This window comes from Montipora capricornis, chromosome 11, assembly GCF_036669925.1.
Source record: "Montipora capricornis isolate CH-2021 chromosome 11, ASM3666992v2, whole genome shotgun sequence".
NCBI lineage: Eukaryota > Metazoa > Cnidaria > Anthozoa > Scleractinia > Acroporidae > Montipora > Montipora capricornis.
In genome coordinates this window covers 28,627,985-28,635,484 of record NC_090893.1, presented here as the reverse complement: position 1 = coordinate 28,635,484, position 7,500 = coordinate 28,627,985, and the positions used below count along the sequence as shown (strand labels likewise).

At 40.1% G+C, this 7,500-nt stretch overlaps 1 protein-coding gene and 1 long non-coding RNA gene across 6 annotated transcripts in view; one reads left to right on the top strand and one right to left on the bottom strand.

Annotated features, from left to right (window-relative positions):
* The window catches only part of LOC138023711 (N(6)-adenine-specific methyltransferase METTL4-like), a 49,144-nt gene that overhangs the window by 20,348 nt on the left and 21,296 nt on the right, over nucleotides 1-7,500 (top strand). The gene's annotated exons all lie outside the window — the stretch shown is intronic.
* LOC138023712 (uncharacterized) overlaps nucleotides 7,357-7,500 on the bottom strand; it is an 11,988-nt gene continuing 11,844 nt past the window's right edge. For both annotated transcript variants that reach the window (XR_011126753.1, XR_011126752.1), the window contains exon 3: nucleotides 7,357-7,500. This exon is cut by the window's right edge and continues 924 nt beyond it. This is a non-coding gene — a long non-coding RNA (uncharacterized lncRNA).

Sequence of the window (7,500 nt, the reverse complement as noted above, 5' to 3'; positions counted from 1 at the left end):
CTGATAGATTTTTTCATCGCAAACTGTTCGCTTATACTTATTCTCCGCTCTCTTTCGCAATAGCCCATTTTCGAGTTGCTGCATACCTCAGTTTCAAAGCGAGTTTTGGTGCACAACCATGCATTCAAATGAAAATGAGTTGCGTATTCTTATGCAAATCAAGCTCATTTCCCTTACAATAGTTGAGCTCCAAGACTCACTTCGAAACCGAGACAAACAGGAACTGGGAAATGGCCCATTTCAATTCTTGTTTCTTGAATCAATGCAAAGTGCAGCAGACGTGTATGTAATCGATTCCAAGTCTGTCCGTAAGGAAAAAGCTGTTCATGTTTGCTGTATCTTTTCTCTCTTCCCTTTATTTAACGACCGATCTTTTCCATCACTTTGGTTGAACATTTAATAACCCACCAACACAATTGATTGCCCAAATACAAAGAGTCCTTCTTACCAAATATTCAAATCACGTCTTGTACGTGGCTGGTCAGACCTGTGGTGCCCTGCTCTACCGTGCAAATATTCTGTGATAAAGTAGACCAAAATGAAATAATCACTACCAGATTGGTTTGTTTCAAATGAGCCCTACCCCTATACTTGTATTTCATCATGTCTATCTACGACTCTATGTTCCTATTCATTGATGCGGATCGATCCCCACGATACGTATTATCCGCCCCCCGCAGAACCGCTATTCCGTATACTACTCCCACATGCAATAGAGTGTTTTTCAGACAATAGGTGCGGTTAAATTTCCCATGGTAAATTACCCTGCGGAGCCTCACACATGGGTTTTAGTGTACCGTGTTAACCAGCGGTCACACGTTACGAAGATTACCGAGGTAAAAAAAAAAAACCGCAATTCATTGGCGGGAAATTTAATCGGCACAACTAAATCAGCATCGCGTTTGGCTCTTGTACTTCGTGCATCATATAACACTCTTCCAACTTACCACGTTAAATGTCATAGGCGCTTCCTCTGATCTTTTTTACGTATCCGTGGAAATTTAACGCGGGAAATTTACCTTGGGAAATGTCGGTCACACTGACTAAATGCAGTTTCCCGTGGTAAAAGGGTCAGTTACCGCGGAAAAATGCCCCCCTGTAACCGCACCTAATATTAACTGAAGCTTGAATTCTAATAATTGAATTTTTTATAATCCCGATCTCACCTCTCACTTCTCACTTCTAATTCCATCTTCAAACATAACTATGCTATTCATGAACTGTTTAAAGGCGCAAGTGTGACTAGTCTTTAAATACCCTTATTAAAACCTGCTCCTGTATTTTACTTGTACCAAAAATACTTTAAATCGGCAGTTTTCCCTGATAGAGTACTTGAAACAATTTGTAGCCAGTCTTGTTGTTAAAAGACACTTTAAGTAATCTGTTCGAAATGTAGTTTTGCCAGGGCACAAATAGACTTCAAAACAAAAATTATGTCACATAATCTAATTTATGCGGCGCCACCGCTATCGATCTAAAATTGACAATAAGGACACGGGGTATCGGTTGACCAAGTATTTAAAAGACGAGATCGGTCATTATCGCCCTCTTTTCATTTAAAATTTCACGCGATCTCGACCACTGGTGACCTATGACTTGTCTCGACTTTTCTCCAGTAAAGCTAGGCCTATTTATAATTGATTATTTCACACGATCTTTTGTGGAGTTTTGTTTATTTAATAACTTATTACACTGACTACGCTCACATGTATTTATGACTAGAAAAAAAAAGTGACGAAAAGAAAAACCTACAAAAATTGCTAATGTTCTGTGAGTTTAGTTAGTCCACTCTGGATCAAGATCCTGAAAACTACTCTAATGCAGACTCGACAATCTTGAAGCAAATTGTGTCATTCTGATGCAGCACTTTACAATGCAGGCAGATGACGAATGACATCCAAGGTCTCCTTCTGATCCAGAACCTCTTGGCTGTGGTTGGTGGTGAATTGTACCACACGGAACCGAGATGCGGAAGACTCTCCTTGTGATTCAGGCGGTACTGGCTCTCGCATTGGGCCGTGAAGTATCCACCTTCTCTTTTGCGCCAAGCCAGCACGGCATGGCTGTTGATCTTTCCCGGGCCAGCTGGGATGAAAGTCTCCACGATTGGTTCGATGGCTTCCAACTCTGGCGCTTGCACGGTGCACTCAAGGATCTGAAAGTCTCCAGACAGTTGGTCGGAATGGCGAGTAATCTGGTGCAGCGTCTTCATGTAGCCACCGTTTTCATACTTGATATTTCTTTCGTACTCGTAGCCGTTCGAGATCTTGAAGAGGTCTTTAGTATTCTCGTGGTAGTTGCTGTATGTGGGGTAACCAAAGATAGCCACTATATCCAGTAGATGCATGGGGATGTGGAGTGGACCGGTGGTTGATTTTAACACAGAATGAAGCTTACCCTCGTAAGGACGCCCGACGCCCTCTCCTTCTAAGCGCAACTGCTGACCATTAGCAGTGCCTCTTATTACGGTCTCGTGTCGCAGTTCCTCGGGAACTTTAGGGACTTTACTTAATGCCATCAGTATGCAGCTGAAAGTTATACCAAAAAGACGGCATAGGAGATTTCAAATAGATGAATTTGTTAAGATACAAGGAATAAGAGAACGATCGAAGATGGCTGGTTTGTCCATGTAACAGTCACGGTATCTCCTTTTTGAAAGGGAAAGCGATCTAGCAACGGACTAACAGCGACCCATAAATACACTCGAACAAGGAGTAAGATATGGGCAATTAAGAAGAGGGAATGAACAGCAAGCTATCACATCGTACTTCAGTATCGAAGCTAACTTACCAAGCTAAGCCGTCTTCAACGCAAGGACCCTGAGTAGAACAAGCCAGAAGGTTGATATGGGCGCTGGCTTAACAACAATCGAACTATATGGAACAACAGGAATCACATGATGAGGAAGTGACTTCCTATTGGCGGAGCCTTTTAAATGGTAATTGGCCAGTATTGAACTTTGATTGGCACTCTGAGTAAGTACATCTTGATTAAAGGAATCTTTGACAATTTGAGCACCAAGTTATGCAGGTCAGCATTTTCTCATAAAGTAACAGCAACGAGTGTTTTCAACATCGTACACACACTGATGAATGGCTACAAAGATTGTTCAGAATAGATTGCTTCGTGGTGAAAAGTTTCCAATCGCGTGAGAAACACGTTGGCTTAGCATACCCTCTGTAGAGTTCATTAACGATTGTAGGCCGGTACTAAATCGAAAAATTTAAAGAATAAAATTAATATTGCTGCACTAACATTAATAAAACTTTATAATTTAAGGGAGGGTTTCATGTCTCTGCGCATGGGCAAACTGTCACGTTATCCATTAAAATTAACTTCCATTGTTACTGAAACAATCCAAAGCACTGATGTAGGAAACGGAAACAATGCCATAGAAGTGGAACTACTCATTGGAATTACTTTTGTAATCATTTCAAGCTATGATCTTCGCAGATATGTACGCAATTGCTAAAATATTGCGTACATAACTGCGAGGATCATATGTTCAGTTGTGAACTCAAATATTCAATGCTGCACTCATTCCTGAGTAGTCAATCTTACAATTTAAGGTGTGAAGTTCAATGTTGTATGTTCTATAGTCGATTGTTGACATGTAAAGTTGAAAGTTGTGTGATAAATTTGAATGTTGAATACGTTGAAAATGAAAGTTATCAACTGAAGTTGAATGTTGTATTTGTTGAAGTTGGTTGTCGAAAAGTGAAGTTGAAAAGAGTTTGATGTTGCATTGCAAAGTTGATTTTTGGCTGGGATGGAACACCATAGTTGCTTGGAGACAGTTTCAAACACAGACCAAGTCTCGATCGCACTCCTAGAGTGAGTCTAGACGCCATATTGATTTTCGTACTGAAGACTCGATTTTTGACCTTCGCCTTGTCAAAATATGATGCGCGTACTGCCTAAACCGGTTTGACCAGAAACTTTGGCTGCGGCGACTTAAAAGACGTGACACAATTTCTGGAGAGACTCTCTTGCTTGCCCTCTGGTGAGCTTTAGAGAGGCGCTGCTCGCAGGGTGCTGTCAAGATGGCAAGGAGGAAAGCTCTGCTTGTAAATATCCGTAGGGCAGTTGAAACAGACGTTGATGAAATCTACAGAATCCACACTACAGCCATTCAAACTACCTGCTCTAGTCACTATGGTCCGGAGGAAATTCATGCTTGGGCAAGCAAACAAGATCCTAATCGTTATTTACCATTCATAAGACGGGGAGAGATTGTTGTTGCTACAGATAAAGATGGAACAGTACTCGGTTTTGGTCATTCACTCCCTGATACTATTTTGCAACAAGAACGGAACAGACAAGATAGCAACAGTGCTGTTCAGATCAAAGGCCTGTTCGTTGATCCTCAGCACAACCGTAAAGGTGTTGGCGTGAGATTAGTAAGCCATCTTGCGAAGTCTGCGACAGAGCAAGGGGCAACGAGGCTGACAGTTCTTTCGACTTTAAACGCTGTAGACTTCTATAGAAAGTGTGGATTTGATCCTTTTGAGATGGTCAAACATGACGTGTCTGACCAAGTACATCTTCAGTCAAGAAAAATGATCAAGAATCTCATGACGTGATCGTAACTGAATCCGGTATTGACCTAAATCGTCTGCGTTCTCAATTTAGACTGAGTTTAATATTTACATGTAACACAACAGTGATCAAGGGCTGTTCTGTGTGCCTAAAACGTTTACGAAATGCCTGCAGATTTTATGACAACCTGTACTTCAATTGTCTGTCAAATAATCAGTCATTTAACTTGAAACCAAAAATAGTAGACGTTTAATTTGCTGTGGAATCTCGAAAGGTAAACTAAATGAAAGCCGATATTTCCGACATAAATTGCAAATTCAACACAGTAAATGATAGTGACAACATTTATCATTGATAACCACCAGACCTTCCAACTTTCTGTTTTGAAAATGAGTGAGATTGGGCACAATAGCCTTCCGAAGGCGGACTACTGCCCCCGGAAAAATTTTGAAAATGTGAGTCCCTGAAATGCGATTTTCTGCATTTTCAGAAAAGATTTACAAAATTCTAAAGGTACAAAAATGTCCCATAAAATCTCAAAAGTAACACTTTTTTGACATCTGCATTCAATGATTTATGTAACTTCTTTGATTAATATTGCCGTTTAAGAAGTAAAAGTTCTGGGTTTTCGTATTTACAAAACAACAACACTGACTAGCTAGCAACTAGCTATCAGCATTAACCTATACTTCAATGTTAACCATTATAGCTTACGCTTATATACTATCGTCCTTACACGTGAATATTTTACGGTATTTTACAGGGACATAATGGGCACATTTATTCCGTTGGGAAACTACATGCATGACAGCGTGAGAAAGTGGTGTTTATGCGTGTGGGCGTGGGAAATATATCAAATGCGTGTGTCTCACGCAAAATGCGTTAGAGTTGGAAGGTCTGAACCACAGAAACAGCGTATTGAAGTCAGTGGGACTTATAATTAGTTTCTTGAGGGAATGAAAGTATTGCCAATGCACCGAAATTTAACCCGTACCACGTGATGGTGGAATTGTAAACGGAAAGAAAATACAAAACTCTAGCTGATAAGCCACTGTATGATGTAAAATGGGAAAGCAGGACACTGCAAACTCCATTTGCACCAGATCGATCGAGAGAATCGAATGATCCCTCGGATATCTAAATTGTATGCAGAAAGAAACGAAAATGTAACTTGAAGGGGAAGTGTCACGCTATTTTAGTCAACTTCAAAACACTAAAATACATCTTTGCATTAATCAAGACCAAAAAATAATGGTGTAGTTTTGTTGCCAATAACAATTCAAGGTGTACATTCCAATGCGTTGAATTTTTGCCAACCTCTTGGCATCCCATTAAGTAACCCGTTGTTACGCACAATTGTGTAATTCTTGGAAATTTTAAAGTGTCTTTTTGTTTACTTGTGAGAGCCAGTAATAATGTCGCAGTGTAAGTGGGCCCTAGAATAGCAATGCTAACTGCGGGTCACCATTGTCTAATTTGTCTAATTATGATTTGCTTGTAAATAAAGTTGTAAGTTGTTTCACACGCACAAACCTATTTTCTCTTAATTGTCATTCTGATAGATTTTTTCATCGCAAACTGTTCGCTTATTCTTATTCTCCGTTCTCTTTCGCAATAGCCCATTTCCGAGTTGCTGCATACCTCAGTTTCAAAGCGAGTTTTGGTGCACAACAATTCAAATGGAAATGAGTTGCGTATTCTTATGCAAATCAAGCTCATTTCCCTTACAATAGTTGAGCAGCAAGACTCACTTCGAAACCGAGACAAACAGGAACTCGGAAATGGCCCATTTCAATTCTTGTTTCTTGAATCAATGCAAAGTGCAGCAGACGTATATGTAATCGATTCCAAGTCTGTCCGTAAGGAAAAAGCTGTTCATGTTTGCTGTATCTTTTCTCTCTTCCCTTTATTTAACGACCGATCTTTTCCATCACTTTGGTTGAACATTTAATACCCCACCAACACAATTGATTGCCCAAATACAAAGAGTCCTTCTTACCAAATATTCAAATCACGTCTTGTACGTGGCTGGTTAGACCTGTGGTGCCCTGCTCTACGGTGCAAATATTCTGTAATAAAATAGACCAAACTGAAATAATCACTACCAGATTGGTTTGTTTCAAATGAGCCCTACCCCTATACTTGTATTTCATCATGTCTATCTACGACTCTATGTTCCTATTCATTGATGCGGATCGATTCCCACGATCCCTATTATCCGCCCGCCGCAGAACCGCTATTCCGTATATTACTCCCACATGCAATAGAGTGTTTTTCAGACAATAGGTGCGGTTAAATTTCCCATGGTAAATTACCCTGCGGAGCCTCACACATGGGTTTTAGTGTACCGTGTTAACCAGCGGTCACACGTTACGAAGATTACCGAGGTAAAAAAAAAACCGCAATTCATTGGCGGGAAATTTAATCGGCACAACTAAATCAGCATCGCGTTTGGCTCTTGTACTTTGTGCATCATATAACACTCTTCCAACTTACCACGTTAAATGTCATAGGCGCTTCCTCTGATCTTTTTTACGTATCCGTGGAAATTTACCACGGGAAATTTACCTTGGGAAATGTCGGTCACACTGACTAAATGCAGTTTTCCGTGGTAAAAGGGTCAGTTACCGCGGAAAAATACCCCCCTGTAACCGCACCTAATATTAACTGAAGCTTGAATTCAAATATTTGATTTTTTTATAATCCCGATCTTACCTCTCACTTCTCACTTCTAATTCCATCTTCAAACATAACTATGCTATTCATAAGCTGTTTAAAGCCGCAGGTGTAAATAGTGTTTAAATTCCCTTTATTAAAACCTGCTCCTGTATTTTACTTGTACCAAAAATACTTTAAATCGGCAGTTTTCCCTGATAGAAACAATTTGTAGCCAGTCTTGTTGTTAAAAGACACTTTAAGTAATCTGTTCGAAATGTAGTTTTGCCAGGGCACAAATAGACT